The 18,127-nt window shown below is 39.5% G+C and overlaps 1 protein-coding gene across 1 annotated transcript in view; it reads left to right on the forward strand.

Moving 5' to 3' along the window:
• Nucleotides 1–5,240: 5,240 nt before the first annotated feature.
• The window catches only part of LOC126353790 (E3 ubiquitin-protein ligase TRAIP), a 199,064-nt gene continuing 186,177 nt past the window's right edge, over nucleotides 5,241–18,127 (forward strand). The window contains 1 exon segment of the mRNA XM_050002879.1: nucleotides 5,241–5,775. The gene's annotated coding sequence lies outside the window, so the exon portion shown is untranslated.

Below are 18,127 nucleotides of genomic sequence, written 5' to 3' on the forward strand. Positions count from 1 at the left end.
GTGTGTTTTTACAACCGTTTACTATTCGCATGGGCTCATGAACTAACTGCTCGAAATAAGTTTCAGAGAATGCATTTAGCACCATTTCGGACAATATTTTATGCGTACCTCCGAAATTAAATATATTTTTTCGGCAACATATCGAGGGTAAATTATAGTCACCACCAACTATTATTGTATGAGTCGGGTACATGTTTGAAACCAAATTCAAGTTTTCTTTGAATCTTTCAGCAACTTTATCATCTGGATTGGGAGATCGGTAAAAGGATTCAATTATTATTTTATTCCTGTTGCCAACAATGACCTCTGCCCGTACTAACTCACAGGAAGTATCTACTTCAATTTCGCGACAAGTTATCAGTGCTTTCTATTAGCGCTTAGAGCTTGGTACTTTCCCAACACAGTTACTTGTTTGTCAGACAAACCAGGGAGGCCTTATGTGAGGTACATTTAGTAACAGTGACAATGTGTATATTATAATTCAACCACATGTGCTCATCTGCGTCTCAGCAGGCATTGTAGACATTAATTTTACAACACTTGGAACTGCTAAAAATCCAACAGTAACTACACAAATGCGTTCGCAGGTTATTAACAGGTACTATGAACAATACATTTTAGTAGAAATCAATCTACCAGAATCACCCTCTCCAAAGAAAATTTCGGGGGCCTCCATTAATGCTAGAAACTGTGGAAATGGATGCAAAAAAGTAATATAGATTACGAGCAATATACTTACAATGCATTTAAATCAAGCAATTCACATACGAACTCACATGCAATAACAAATAGCCATGAATCCTGAAAATACCACATTACGAGACCAGCTTCTGTTTTACATGAAACAAAAACAAACATGGACTCATTTGCCCCACCCGATATTATGGATGAAACAAAAATTAAGCAGATTACATGTAACATATTTACAGTGCACTATACATAAGAAGGTCATAATGAGGAGCACAATGTGATGAAACCACATTGTATGTCTATCAGATCATTTTTAAGTTTCGACATTTGGTGAAGCACAATTATTTCTACATAACAATGGTCACATAATCGAAACTGAAATATTAGGTTCTACGAATAAATAATTTTACAGTTGTAATGGCAGAATTGTACGGCCTTAGCGGACAGCGGGAGAGCCGCCACACTGTGCGCTTATCACTCGGAATGCTGACGGGTAATGCAATCTGAGTAGCACGCCATGTGTACACAGCCACCGGCTACGAAGAGTAGTCTGAGACGGGCCAGTTGCGAACAAGTATCGCTCTCAACACAGTAATGACGGATTACCAGACGCACGTAATGCATTGTCGCACCATCTTTATTAATAAATGGTAAAACTAAGTTTTCCGTGTTTCACATTTTGCACTACCCGGAACTACAGCCCACGCACCCCATCCTAAAAGCAAATGGAAGCAATATCATTTTATTCGACCATCCAAATGACCCCATTAGACAGTCAAAGGGCGACCATGATATCAAAATTCAAATGGTTCAAATGGCTCTGAGCAGTATGGGACTTGACATCTGAGGTCACCAGTCCCTTAGAACATAGAACTAATTAAACCAAACTAACCTAAGGACACCACACACATCCATGTCCGAGGCAGGATTCGAACCTGCGACCGTAGCAGTAGCGCGGTTCCGGACTAAAGCGCCCAGAACCGCGTGGCCACAACGGCCGGCAACCATGATATCATTTACAACATTTTAACTGGTTGTGAAACCAAGTCAGGAGAGATTAAGCTTAGGTTTTGATTGAGTTTTCTTGAATGTATTACTTTTCAAGGTAACAGAAACGTTTCTGGGTACATACCCATTAAGTATAAATGAAAAATATTGTCTCATATTTTCCCATATTCGAAGTTCGCTACCAGGCCACTAGTAGTGCTGCTGTCGTTCTCTGTTTTCTTATAGTAACACAGGCAGTGCACTTCTTATAATTTGCTACTTTGTGTTATGTGCTTCTGTGACTTTACATTCTCTCTAATGTATCTCCGTAGTATTCACGATCTCCATTATTTAGCCCTTTGAGTATCAATGGTTTCTGTCTGAAACTATCATTTCATTAACTTTTTTAAGTATCAGTGCCTCTAGCATGAAACCTCTGATGTTGTTAGAGAGCCTATATACAGCATGACAATTATTGAACAATTTTAAAACAAAGTAAATTAATTACAAACTACGGCGTGTACACACTTTATTCAACAAATAAACGTCCTTACAGATATTCGTATTCAGGTTATGACATATTCGATATGCCTGTCATCATTGGCGATGATGTGGCGCAGCGAAATTATACATGACATGCTGAAGTGTTGGAACATCGATGCTGACGATGACCTCCTGAATGGCTGTTTTCTGTTCAGCAGTGGTTTTGGGGTTATTGCTATACACCTTGTCTTTAATATAGCCCCACAAAAAGGAGTCTCATGTGTTCAGATCTGGAGAACATGGGGGCCAATTGAGGCCTGTGTTAGTGACGGCAGGGTACCTCATGGCCAGAATGCAGTCCCCATAGTGCTCCCCCAAGGCATCAGTCTCCTGCTTCGATGAGTCGAGCTCCATCTTCTATGACTCACATCTTGTCGAAATCAGGGTCACTTTGGATAATGGGGATGAAATCATCTTCTGCAAGCTTCATGTTCTGTTCGGTAGCCACGGTGCCATCAACGAATATTGCACCTATTATTCCGTGACTGGACACTCCACACCAAACAGCCACCCGTTGAGTGTGAAGAGAGTTCTCGAACACGAAATGCGAATTCTCAGTCCCCAAAATGCGCCAATTTTGCTTATTTCACGTGAAAATGACCGACAACAATAAGGTGCTTGCGCATGTGCATACTAATTCCCATCATGCTCCATGCAGTTTGAACGTCCCAACGCAAACCTTTCAGAATTTATGACAATTTTATTTGATATAGTTCAATAATTGTCATTCTATGTGTACAGAAAGAGGGTGGTCAATGCTCGTTAGACCATAGAGGAATAAATAAGACTATCCTGTCTGGCCCTTCAGTCCATGAATAGATAGGATATAATCAGTTACAGGATTAGAGTGACGAATGTATGGAAGTAAGGTAAATGCATAATGTTCTCAACAAAAGTCAGCAACAGGGGTAGATATAAATAAGCGAGGCAGTAAGTGGTTATTGTAATATGTCAGCAAATAAAACAAAGTAGGCGTTGGGCACAAAATTGCTCTGTCCATTGAGTACCCTTGTGGGCTCATGCTTTTTGGCCTTATGAATCTCCAACTCCTCTAACAACTCGAGAGCAATTTGTTGACTGTTAATATATGGGAGACGTATCACCACATACAAGAAGCCCTCTAGCGGTTAAGTTCTTACGATCACTACATGCCTATGTAACATCCTAGCGACTGAGCTAACAGAAGGCGCTCATCATTGATCAGTCTTTTGTTCCCTATAGTTATTTTGTCATATAGACATTTGTGTTTCATAGGTAATTTATAGGTTCCTATAAGCAGTGTATTGCGTGTATTTTATTTTTGAACGTAAATTCACCAAAAAGTGTCAAAATCTATTATTTTTATACATTTCCTTTAAATAATTTTATATGTTACTGTATTCGTCTTTTGTTTTATCACAGTTGGTTTCTATAGTAATTATCAAAATTTAAAAGTCTGCTATATGTATTTTACCTACTGTATTTCCATCATATTATGATTCTTAAATAAATGAAAAACACATCTAAGCCCACAGTAGCGACATCTGTGATGCATATAGTCAAGCATATTTCTTGTAGCTACTGTACTTCAGTATACTTTGTACAGTAACGCCAGTTGCAAAATGACTGTGTGGACGATGTGGCCTATTTTACACCATATTTCAGTTCTACATGACGATACTTTGCTGAGTGTATTTACACGTTTTGACGAACCCATTACGGCTTTATCACATTAGGACATGGTGTAGAACAGACAGACTTTACTTTAATTTATCTGTACATTCTCAGTTTGTACCAGAGTATATCGTGATAGGAAATACTGTATTGTTTTGAAAGATAGACTGCCCACTAGTTCTATAGTTTTTATATTGTAAATCTGAAGATGGTCATTACTGACTGAAACCGGTTATCGTCGAAGGACTTTATGTTGTGATCAAAGATTGGAATAAAAAACATTTATCAGTACCTGGGTCACTGTTTGTATTCGTGACTATGTCGCAGCTTATGGAATCTTTACTTTTTGCCAGTTTCTCCTTGAGTTCATTGGTTGCTATGATAATAAAAGTTAAGTATGTGAACAATTTAAAAATTGTATTTTTCGTGTTGCTGGGATTCAAAGGCTAACCTGGAGCAACCTTACCCATGTCTACTCCACTGGGTCTTGGACTGGCTTTGCAATCACTTAAGAAAAAGAGGAAGTATTGATCGATGAAAGAGTGGTATAAGAAGAGAGGAAGATTGAAGCATGAAAATTTACTAAGTGATTTGAGGATAAGCGAGCCTAATGATTATCGGAACTTTCTGAGGATAGACGCTCCCTCACTAGACGTACTTTTGAAAATGGTGACGCTTACAATTGTGATTATATCCGAGTAATATTTATTTATTTACATATAATTTTATGAACAAGAAGTACACACATTTTTATTTAAATTGTGTTCAAAAAAGTACCAAAGTGTTGGCTTCAGTAGAGGGTAAATTTTCCTATATTGCGACAACAACCGCCGTTTTGCTCCGTTTTCTTTTGGCAGTTGCTATATTCGTTTCATTTAACACACCATGTGGCTGGAAATCATCTCAAATGAACGACAGTTTCGCTGATTTTGAATTCTTTCCGCTTATCGACCTAACAAATCACGCAAAATAAACAGTTTAACTGTCGAACGAGACCAAGTTGATAAAGACATACAATATGGCCTGGTACTATACAGCATAAGCAGTTAGTTCAATAAAGTTCATAATTTTGGTAGTTCCGTCAACATATTACAGATATTCAACCGCATCTACTCCACTGTCAATTATATACAGTATGGCATTATTGACAATTTAGCGGCCGCTCGACCCCTGCACGACTTATTTCAGATAATACCTTGTTGGAATAAGTGTCAATTGAAAATCAGTTGGGTGGAAAAATTATTTAGACCACGAAGGTGATAGAGAGAATGTACGTGCAAGTGTTTCTTGTATGGAAAAGGCTGCTTTACATTTTTCGTCCTAATTGTTGGTACAAGTGATAGGTGGTTTGGCGCGCGCATGATTCCATAGCGTAATATTGGTATTCATGCAGCGGCAATATTTTGAAAGTGGTGGTGGTGTGAGGAGAGAAAGAGACAGTGCTTATTTCGTTCAGAAGTGAGATACCCGTGACTCTAGCTAAGTATCTGAACGAATTATACACAACTTTGAAGTTCATGACAGTGGCCTTCATGCTTTCTGTCTTAGTACAAGTATTTCGTTCATGACAGTGGCCTTCATGCTTTCTGTCTTAGTACAAGTATTTCATTTCTCTGCGGCGTTGACTTGAAGCATTAGTGCTCGTCGAAAGTAGCTCATGCCTAAACGACGCTCTAATTTGATCAAAGGCTTATCAGAAATGGATAGTGATGCGTTGTGACATAGGATAATTGAAAATATTTTACGGAAACGACGAAGGAGTTAAATGAGGGTTTTAAATATTTTGCCTCCTTGTAGCCGTCATGATATTACGTTAAGACTTTTAACTCATTGAATACTTTCTTGCCTTTTGCCGCTGAGATGGAAACACTGTAATAGTACAAACATATTACTATTTCAAAGGTAAAGTAAATTCTATAGGTGTGTGTGTTATTGCCTACATATTTACCTTACGTAACTACATTCATTTACTGTTCCGTTGGTTCCTGGAAGAAAATTTTATACATTAAGAAATAAACTACTTATATAAAATATTTAGTTGGCTTATTTTTGCTGTATGTTTCCAGTGCTATTCATATGCTTTGAATCATGCCCAATTTCAGTGTTTTGAGTGCAGTTTTTTTAAATTTAGTGTATCCTACACACATTGCTCATAACATTTACGATTGGAAGAACTACCAGTGATCCGGTGAGACTCAAAAAGATGAGAAAAAGAGCTTCAGTCTACAATTTTCTGTATAGTTATAATAAGAAGTTACATGCCAAAGTTTGTTTCATACTATTCTGGGCTGAATATAAAAATGAATGAAAAGTATCAGTTTGGTCGATCTTAAATTTGTGTGTGTTGTTGCTTGCTGTTCTAAAAGTCTTGTGGAATTTTCATGCTTGATTTACTGCATTCTTGGAAAAAAAAATCTCAAGTTGCATTAATCGTTTGGCTGAAAGAGTGGCTAAAATTGACAAAATGGTAAACAAAAAAATGTTTCGTCCTTTAGACACCACCTTCTAATGTACTGGAGCGGAAGAGGCAAACAATTTAAAATTATTTACAAATATTATGGTGCCTGTTGCACTTTATTAATAAATTAGACATCTAGTAGCAGATAAATGTGAAAGGTGTAAGATTAATATTATATTCTTGATTTTTTTTTCTTTCTTTTGAAAATCTACTCTATCATATATTCCTCAGAATTACTTTTGTTATGTTGTAAACAGTTCATTTTCTTTCCCCGTACAAAGTCAATCCTCTGATAAAATAAATGACACTCAGAAATGTTGTGTATTTGCTAAAAGTTAATACTTTATGGAAGACTGAGAATAATGTTTTGACCTGTGCTCTTCCAACTAAATCATTCAACTACTTGTAGATTCAGAATTTTGACCCGTATTGGAAGATTGTTGTAGTCTTCTGTGGATTTTGTCAACATATGGAAGCCAGCTTCATAAATTAACATAACAGTATAAATTACGTTACACACGATGTACCACTGAAATTACAATGCCAAGTAATCAGAGGCATATGTAACTTTTGACCAAAATCATCTGCACCACTACTCAAACAGTTCATTAACTTTATCAAAAATTCTTCTAATGATACCATTTTAGTTCATTCTACCATTTCACAGCCAGACTGTCAGTTTCCAATATAAGGAAGATCTCGGACTGCTCTGCAGATTAGTCTGTTACAACGGTCTTGCAGTCATTTTACGAGATAAGAATCAGAGGAAATGCCTCTTGTCAATGTGGGCTCTTGGAAATGAGAGATTCTTAGCAATGCTAGACACTTTTCTTGTAGTAGGTGTTATTGGATTTAATTGAGTGTTTAGTTGGCTCTCTCATGATACACTGCTGATAAAACAGGAATTAATTTGTTGCTCTCCCCACTTTGTTTTTGTCTATTCAGCTATTATTTGTCAGTTAGAATTTAGCATCATTTGTCTCTTTAGTGCAAATCTCTGTAGTTTCACAGTAACTTTCTAACATTGTTATAGAACTGGCAAAACGGAAAGCTGCAATTTAACATGTCTGCTTTGACTCATAAAAGGTGGCAGGCACCTCTATTTCAATATCTTATACAACTTAGGCTCACTATCACATCACTCATTACACCTGCGGAAAAAAAACTATATAATATGCAATATTTGGGCTTCTGGGTGGGGACAAACAAAATCTGACAATGAGAATAACACCACCATTCCAAAACAAGTAGTAACCCAAAAATCAAGCACACGAAATTCTCTACATTCAAGATCATGATAAAATACAAAAACCATTGGAATTGGTAATTTTGCTTGACCCATATAGCTCAAATGAAGACCACGATACTAGGAACCCACACAAAACTCACAACACCTGATCTCACTTGACCTACATGGAAGCTAAAATGAAGCCTGCAGTACTAAAAACCATCAAGTCGTCAAATTCGTCCACACACACACACACACACACACACACACACACACACACACACACACACACACACCTTCTGCAATCAGTCCAAATAACTGCTGGAACTTGGTTGTAGACAATCTTTCTCTGCCCATTGCAAATGAACAATAGCCATGACTGACAAAAATTATATTATAAAACTCGTGATTCTGCCATTGGCTGCCAGCCACTTGGTAAAAATGAACAAGCAGAGTCAAATGTATCAGGAGGTGCAGAACTGTCATGAGTATTGGGTGACATTGTAATCAGCACACTGGAATGAACAATTTACAGTGTATATTGCTGTGGTACATTGTACTGTTACATAGCTAAGGCTGACAATGGACAAAAACAATCCATATTGGCATGAAATCTGTTTTTCCCTGATGCCTCCAGACCCAGAAAAGTACTAGCTAGGTTGAGCAGTGCATACTATGGCCTTCAGTCATGTTTCATTATAAAGTAGAACTGGTCATCGGGATCAGTGGCAATCGTGGACCATGTCCTCTGTAGCACATAGGTTGGTAATGTCAGTTTTGCAAAGCCAATGGAAGGATAATTTTAGTTAACCCACAGCAAGTGAGAAAGAGGTGTCGTACTTAAAGTATTGGAATTGGCATTTCTTTACAAATTATTTTTTGTTTATTTAAGTTTTCATCTTGTCAGATTTGACAGTTTTGTACAGCTAGTTTGGAATGGAGGTTGTATTGGCAGCCAGATTAGTAGTGTACTGTCAGGTCTGGTTTAGGTTGAAAGATGGTAGCTTGTTTATGAGCTTTTGAAGCCAGAGAAAGTGGTATCATAACATGCTCTGCTACATTTACAGAACAGTTTAAGTTCTTATTCAGAAGACAGAGCGAGATGCTGCAGTCGTTAGCACACTGGACTTGCATTTGGGAGGACGACGGTTCGATCCCGTGTGCGCTTATCCTTATATAGGTTTTCCGTGATTTCCCTAAATCACGTCAGGCAAATGCCATGATGGTTCCTTTGAAAGCGCATGGCCGACATCCTTCCCTATCCAATGAGGCCGATGACCTCGCAGTTTGGTCTCCTCACCCCAAATCAACCCAACCCCCTGTTATTCAGAAGTCAGAGAGCACAGGTTCGGTACACTTACCCTTCCATAAATTGGCAGTGGAAAATTGCAGCCAGAGTCAAAGTCCAATACAGCAGAGATGTGAAGAAAATGCTAAATGCCTATTTCTTAGATTATCTTGAGCATGTGTGAAGCGGAATTATTATTTGAAATACTATGCAATAATGGACTTATTGGTATCGTAGACTAATTCCAACAAGACACAAAGGCTTTTGTGCAAATAAAATGTGCTTTTATTACCTATTTCCCTTCACAGGAAATTTTTGCTGGTCATCATTGTAGCTACATGGTCAATTTGTAGGGATTCTATGTAAAAGGGCAGAGGTTCAATTTCATGTCAAGCTGCAACAGTTACCACATGAAAAATAGAAAAACATAAGTATGAGTATTTGATTCCACTTCCTGACCGGAACGTAATTGCTCATCTTGCACTACCAGCTGCTCAGTGGAAGGTAGTAAAGTGCTCTAAAATGATGAGTGTTACCCAGATAGTTCTGAAATCTAGGGCCTTAGTGGCCCATAATAATACTTTATTCAACATCAAATGATTAGTTGTGTGCAGGTCTCTTTCTAGACAAACCTGTATGGACACATTCAGAGAGATTGAACTTCCGACCTTGTAGAATGACATTATCCTAAGAGGAACATCATTTTAGAGCAATTTATCATGTTAGACATTCCTTGCATTTGATGGCACTATTCTCTTGCATTTTGTGACAGTGAAATCTGGCTAGTTATGTCTGTTGTCGTGTCATTTGTTATAAGAGCCAACGACAGTACATGACTAAAGGTCAGACACGAGAACCACATTGCTTTGAGTTCAACAATTATATGCTAAGCCATGCCTCATTATCAAGAGGCTGTTCATGATTGTGTTATTACTCTTGTGGAGGAAGAGAATTTGACAGCGTCAAAGGCTGGGGCATGGTGTGTAATTCTGAGTACTCTGCACAGCAATGGATAAAACAATGTTGTGATGGTGGAGAATCCACTAAGTGTGTGGGAACTGGACATTGGCATGTAACACCAGTCAAGGATAACATGGCGAAATGATTTTTTAAACATGATGTAATTGAAACTGGCTCTGTGTTTCGTGTAGTGGCTGACACAGCTTTCGGAGGCTGTAGTGCAAAGAGAAATTGTAGCTATCAAGAGAAGCTCTGTGATCATTGATTCAACTGGTTAGTGTTTTCAGAAGAAAACAGTTGTCTGGTTGAATGTAATATTTTCTGGAAGATCAGTTTTCAACAGTGAATGATGGCCACTACAAGTTAGTTTTGACATCAATCATGTCCACAAATGGCTGTCTGGTGCTGGATGTATTCCCATGGACATAGGGTGCTTCACAGGGTAGATAGCTGACTTGTTGTTGTTCTCTGTGCTCATGTTATGGGTAATGTTATGAGCCCATCAGCATGACAACTGTTTCCTGAGGGCTTAATCTGTTTCCAACAGGAGCAGATTCCAGTATACATTATAGTTATGGTGCAGGAGTGGTCTGCAGAACAAAATAGGGTTTCTCTGTTGTTTTGACTTTCTTCTGTATTGTACCTCATGCCCATACAAAAAGAGTGAACAAAAATTTAATGGAACTTGCAAGAACACTGGTTTGACCCTGTGTCAACAAACCCCTGACTATTTGTGTAACTTTGCCCAAGCTGCTTTGGAGGAAATAGCATAAAATTACTCACCTCATAGATTCCCTTCCTCATAGGATGCAATTTGTCATATGTAGGAGACTTTTGGACTGGATATTAAGTGGTGAAAAAACTACATGTACCTTTCTTGAGGGCCAAAAGAATCATAAGAAATATGCATTATTTGTTCAGTTAATTTATGGTTTTACCGTGTAAACAAACTACACAGTAAAACAGAAAATAATTGCCAAATTTTGTTATAATATAGTTGCACATCAGTATGCTGACTACAGCACTGTCCTACATAGTCACTGTACTAAGTGCTGTAATATTTGGTTGCTTTGTGTCGTATTCACCAAATATCTTTGGCACCCAACATAAAGGTAGCAGGAAGTGAACCCCATACCACAGAAGTAGTTGCTATAAAGAGTTATTTGTTTACACATTGGCACCTGGTTTACTCACAGTGCAATATTAACTAGGTCACATAAAAGATCACAGAATGATGAACAGGTAAATAGCATCTGTTAAAATAATTTACTGTGAAATACTCAACTTTGAATGATGTATGATGAGGATCTGTAGTTGAAGCTGTATCTGTACATGCTGACTTAACCTAAGCTAACTTAACCTAACGTAAGAGAACCTAACAAAGTGAAAGAGAACTATCTAACCTATAGAAGTTCACTCTGGATTGCTGCAACAAAAAGTTTGTTGTACAGGTTCTAATAGTAAATAGCACTTTGACACTCAGTGTGTAATGTCCGGTGATCTCTATCACCTTGCTATAACTGTAAAATGGCAAGAACTGGTCAGCAACTGTTGCTGGTGATGAACTAGGTGAGTGTGGCTGTGTGCCCAAATGTATCCTTGAATGGTGGAATGATGTACATCTACGATCTTCCCATTTAAGAAAACCATCTATGTGGTGACAGACTGGAACTTTGTGGTGCCATGGGTGGAGACTGCCTGACTGATGGCACACTCTGTAGCTATCTACATCTACATCCATACTCCACAAGCCACCTGACGGTGTGTGGCGGAGGGTACCTTGAGTACCTCTATCGGTTCTCCCTTCTGTTCTAGTCTCGTATTGTTCGTGGAAAGGATTGTTGGTATGCTTCTGTGTGGGCTCTAATCTTTCTGATTTTATCCTCATCGTCTCTTCATGAGCTATACGTAGGAGGGAGCAATATACTGCTTGACTCTTCGGTGAAGGTATGTTCTCGAAACTTTAACAAAAGCCTGTACCGAGCTACTGAGCGTCTCTCCTGCAGAGTCTTCCACTGGAGTTTATCTGTTATCTCCGTAACACTTTCGCGATTACTAAATGATCATGTAACGAAGCGCGCTGCTCTCAGTTGGATCTTCTCTACCTCTTCTATCAACCCTATCTGGTACGGATCCCACACTGCTGAGCAGTATTCAAGCAGTGGGTGAACAAGTGTACTGTAACCTACTTCCTTTGTTTTCGGATTGCATTTCCTTAGGATTCTTCTATAGTTGAGTACCATTTGTGACTGCAGCACAGCATTCCTTCCATGGAGTCGGGGGAGGGGGGGGGGGGGGGTTATTGTGACAAACAGTGGAAATAAACACTGTACAGTTAACTTGTTTGTTGAACCAAACACCAAACTCCAGATGGCACAGAATAAAATTAGAAAAGTACAGCCAACAGCAAAACAAAGTCCATAACACAGTTCTTATCCAGCACAATGTTGTAGATTGGTAGTGTAACTAAAAGTGGTCCAACAGCACAGCATTCCCTAAATTTAGGGTGCAGCAAGCTATGATGACAGTGAACAGCATGATGGAGGGTGAATCTAAGAAACTGGCATTGGCCTAGATGTAGGCTGGCAGTTGTTACGGGCATTGTCGGCACTAGTGTTGAAGTCAGCAAGCACATCCAGTGTTATAGTCTCACACATTGACGTTGGACACAACTCTGTGGCTTGTGTGTGTCTTAGCTCAATGCGAAGAGATGTGATTGTGGCATGCTGGTATGATGAACTGCTCACGTGACCACGCATTGTACCCCTCTGTTAGTGCGGCAGGTGGTGAAGGGTAGTGGTAAATGTGTACTTACCATACTCCTCCCCTTCTGGAATGGGGTTGGGAATGGAGGAATGCCAAATCATGTCCTGGTCCCGTGCTGAGCCAAGAGCAAGGTGTGCATTCTCCACAACTGCAGCCCTGCGTGAGGAGCCAGGGGTAACTGGTTTGTGGGCCCCAAGTTTAGGGCTGCTAGTGGCCTGGACAGTGATGGCTGCACCTGGTGGGCCAATTTGGGAACACTGGTGTGGTGACTGAAGCTAAAGCCAATGGCAAGATGACATCTGGTCTCCTGAGTTGTGGCTATCCCTATGGTGTGTTGTCTGTCCCTGTGTTGGCTGCTATATCTTAATCTAAAGCTGTGGCCTGCTCCACAGTGAGAAAGCTGGAGGCGAGCCTTGATTCTCCGCCTGTTGCTGCGGTGGTGTGGAACAGCTAACAGTGGAATGAGAAAGGGTCGGGTGGAGAAGGGAGGGGGGGAGGTGGGCTCGAGAGTGAGCTTGTCTTCTGCTGACTGCTGAGAAACTGGGGACTGATGGAAGGAATAGTGAAAAGTGAAACGTGGACTGAAGTGGCATAAATGTCGCTGGTTCTGGGATCAAGAGATAGTTCGGTCTAGTGTGAAGTTCAATATCTAGTATGCAGACCCATTGCCCTCATTGCTGATGAATGATAACAGGTAAAGACTGAGCTTGTCAGCCAAACCCTTGGGCTCAAACCTGTGTGCTAGGTCAGAACTTAGGTGTAGGAGGAATGACCGGAGGCCTGTTTGCGGTGATCAGCAAATGCAGTCGAGAGTAGGGTTCGCATCCCTGTAATAGCACCGACAGGCTCTTGTCGCCATACAGTGTCGTTCTATATGGACTCTAGAACAGCATTAGGGCGTCTTCTACAGATGCATATTGCCTATATTTTTTCATTTGGTGTTTGAATGTCGGAACCAACCACTCAGCTTCTCCATTCAACTGGAGATGAAAGGGAGGGGAATATAAGTGCTTTACTCCATTTGTAGTGGACAAATTCTCAGAGAGCTTTTCCCACAATTGTCAATGACTTACATCTACACTTACATCTATATTCTGCAAACCACCATGAGATGCATGGCAGAGGCTATGTCTCATTGTACCAGTCATTAGGGTTTCTTCCTGTTCCACTCATGTACAGAGCACGGGAAGAATGATTGAATATATGTGTGGATGCAGTATCTATTCTACTCTTATCCTCACGATCCCTGTATGAGTGATATGTAGGAGTTTTTAGTAATTATTTAAAGCCGGTTCTTGAAACTTTGTTAATAGATGTTCTCCGTATGATTTATGTCTGTCTTCAAGAATCTGCCAGTTCAGTTCCCTCACTCCCTCTGTGACACTCACCTGTGGATTAAACAAACCTGTGACCATTGGTGCTGACCTTCTTTGTATATGTTAAATATCCCCCGTTACTCCTGTCCTGCATGGGTCTCACACACTTGAGCAATATTCTAGAATAGGTCACATGAGTAATTTGTAATCAATCTCTTTTTTAGACTGATTGCACTTCTCCAGTATTCTACCAATAAATTGAAGTCTACCACCTGCTTTACCCACAATTGAACCTATGTGATCATTCCATTTGATATCCATACAAAGTGTTACATCCAGGTATTTGTATGAGTTAGCTGACTCCAACTGTGACCCATTGATATTATAGTCATAGGATATTATGTTTTTCCTTTTTGTGAAGTGCAAAATTTACATTTCTGAACATTTAGAGCAGGTTGCCAATCTCTGCATCTTATTGAAATCTTATCTTGATCTGACTGAATATTTATGCAGCTTCTCTCAGATAGTAATTCATTATAGATAACGGCATCATCTGCAAAATTTAACTATAGATCATTAGTATACAACATGAACAGCAAGGGTCCCAACACACTTCCGTGGGGCGCATCCGAAGTTACTTCTACATCTGAAGATAAGGCTACATCCAAGATAACATGTTGTGTCCTCCCTACCAAAAAGTTTTCAATCCAGTCTCAAATTTCACTTGATACCCCATATGATTGTACTTTTGACAACAAGTGTGGTGCACTACTGAGTTGAATGCTTTTCAGGAATCAAGGAACACTCTATCTACCTGGTTGTCTTGATCCAAACCTTCCAGTATGTCATGTGAGAAAAGTGAGAGTTGGGTTTCACATGATCGACATGTACGAAATCCATGCTGGTTGGCATTGAGGAGGTCATTCTGTTCCAGATAACTCATTATGTTTGAGCTCAGAATATGTTCTAAGATTCTACAAAAAAACTTGTCAAGGATGTTGGACTGTAGTTTTGAGGATCACTTTTACTACCCTTCTTGTAGACAGGTTGACCTGTGCCTTTTTCCAAGAATTGGGCATGGCTTTTTGCTTGAGGGATCTGTGATAGATTATAATTAGAAGAGGGCTATCTCAGACAAAAATTCAGTATAGTATCCGACATGGGTACTACCAGGGCCTGGAACTTTGTTCAACTTTGATTTCAGCTGATTCTCAACACCACTGGCAGTAATACTTATTTCATACATCTTTTCAGTGGTTTGAGGGCTGAATTGGGGAAATTCTCCTGAGTTTCCCTTTGCAAAGAAACATTTAAAAATGGAGTTAATCATTTCAGCTTTTACTTTGCCACCCTCAATTTCAGTTCCTATCTCGTTTGCTAGTGACTGTACACCAACTTTGGTAACACTTACAGCCTTTACATATGACCAAAATTTCTTTGGATTTTGTGAAATGTTATTTGACAGTATTCTGCTACAGTAGTCATTGAAGGCTTTACACATTGCTCTCTTGACAGCAAATTGTGTTTCAGTCAGCATTTATCTGTCTATAGCCCTATGCTTTGTTTTACACCTGTTATGCAGTAATCTCTGTTTCTTCTGAAGTTTCTTTACAGTGACCGTATATCATGGAGGTATTTTTCTTTCTGGACTAGTCTACTGAGTACATACCTACCCAGTACATGGCCAGTTATTCTTTTAAACTTGAGCCAGAGTTCCTATACATACTCCTGACCTCTGCTGAAAGTTTTAAGTTCCTTATTGAGATATGACACTACTGATTTTTTTATCTAGTTTACTGAACACACATCTCTCTGCTTGTTTTAGTTGCCCTTTGTGCTTTGGTAATCGTTGTTGCCACAACCACATCTTCATTGCTGATACCAGTTTCAATGTGGATATCCTCAAAAAGATCAGGTCTATTTGTTGCCATTAAATGCAATATATTTCCATTATCAGTGGGGTTCCTAACAATCTGTTCTAGGTAGTTTTCAGACAAAGGCGTTTGATAAAGTTTCACAGGGCATCTTATCATGCTCACCACTAATGGAACTGTAATTTTCCCAGTTAACTGCTGGATGATTAAAGTATCCACCGATGATTACAGTATGATTGGGAAACTTACTTACAAGTGAACTGAGGCTTTCTCTGAAGTTTTTGGTTGCACCAGGAGGCGATTCTGGTTGGGGATAAAAGACTCCAATTATTTTATGCCCACCCCTGATACTGAGTCTTGCCCAATCAATCTCACATGCAACTTCAATTTGTATCTTGGTGGATTAGGGTTTTTTTTTTTTTTTTTTTTTTTACTGCGACAAATTCACCACCTGCATTTCTCATTTGCCTTTCCTTTTGATATACTCTTTCCCCAAAAATACCACTGCTATCAATTTCAGGTTTAGACCAGCTCTCTGTATTTAGTATTGTGTGAGCTTCACTGCTTTCATGAGTGCTTCAAACTCTGGCACTTTGTTGCAAATGCTTTGTCAGTTTAACCTTAGGACTTTAATACTACCGCCTGTGGGAGGCCCCTCAGTGGGCTCACGGTTCTTTCGTGAGTTTGTACGTGGCTCACCCGGGGCCCCGAACTACTGCAGCTCATTCTTTATTCCCTAACTGCATTTCCTTCTCCCTGCCTCCTCGCTCCCTATCCCCGCTCCTCCCCCTTTGCCACCTCCTTCCCATCTCTGTCTCCCCTGTGGGTCCGGGGTTTAGAATAGGCCCAAGGTATTCCTGCCTATCATAAGAGGTGACTAAGGCCGATATTACCCTATCAAATTTTTTTGCCCAATATCTTTGTCAAAGAAATTTGATTATGTAATAGGGAACTTTACTGATTGCTGACTCCATAGAGTGCTGTGTGCACAACAACCATATACGTGAAATTAGAGAGGTCAGCGTTGGCCGTAATATTGATGGTTTCTTGACAGCAAAATAGATTTTCAATCACATAGTGGTCATCTTCAGTGCTGTGGCGTACAGATTAAACTCGTAGGCACTGGTGTCAAGTTATTATCAGTAACCAAAGCTTGTGATCATTTCATAATCTTTGGTCTCTGATAATAACTTGACACCAGTGCCTATGAGTTTAATCTGTACACCACAGCACTGAAGATGACCACTATGTGATTGAAAATCGATTTTGCTGTCAAGAAACCATAAATATTACAGCCAACACTGACCTTCTCTCTAATAGGGAACTTTGGCAAATGTCATCAAATATTTGATCAAATCTTGAGCATCGTTGTAGATTTGATCAACGAAGTCGCTTGTCTTCTGTTCACTACAATGTGACATGTTACCACATGGAGCACTAGCATCGCTGCAGCATTCTGTCATCTGTAGTGTTTTTATAAACATTGACGGTAAATACAATTGGTGTGTACCGACACTACAAAATTAATAGAGATGTATGGAGCTGATGAAGCGCTTTACAACGTGAGGCACCCTGAATACAAAAATAGATTAAAAAGATTGGAGACCTAACCTAACCTATTCCTCTCCTGTAGCAAGGAATCTGAGTGTTCCAGTCAGCCTGTTTTCTGCAGATATAGCAGTCCTTAAGTGAGTATTGTGCTTTGTGATATGAGGATACACTTCACTGAGCACATACAGAAATATATGCTCATCCATTCTTAAGTAATTGATGTACGATTTGACATCCTCCACTATAAGCTCACGTAACAAGTTTTGTTGAATGCTTTTATTGTGCTGTCGTAAAACCCACTGCTTCACCCAGGTACGTATGCGGGACTGCCCCTTAAAATTTTGGAATCTTGTGCCAATGACTCCTACAGTTACTGACTGGCAGTGTAGTCACCTCCACTGTCTGACATATTCTTTCATACTCTCTGTAGGAGCACCTGTACATATTGTAACCACCACAGGAATATCTCACCTACTGAAGCACCACTTAAGGTTGATTCTGACAACATGTTACTAGAACATAATTCCTGTCGCATATCTTGTCCATTGTCATTCTGGATTAATGTAATTTTTTTTATGATTACCCATGTCTCATTCTCCAAACTACCATTTGGGCCTAGATGTTGTAGAAGTTAGTTTTCCAAATGAGTAATCAATGGTGAATTGCTCTTCATCACATCATTTCTGTTTGAACTATTGTTCTGCCAGTTCATCCCCATAGGGTAACTACTGAACTGAGGCTGCCACTACTAATTTTTATTTCTGTTGGCATATCTAGGATTGAAATACTAGTTTTGTTTCTTCTGTTTATGCC

The sequence above is a fragment of the Schistocerca gregaria genome, chromosome 3, assembly GCF_023897955.1.
Source record: "Schistocerca gregaria isolate iqSchGreg1 chromosome 3, iqSchGreg1.2, whole genome shotgun sequence".
Lineage (NCBI taxonomy): Eukaryota > Metazoa > Arthropoda > Insecta > Orthoptera > Acrididae > Schistocerca > Schistocerca gregaria.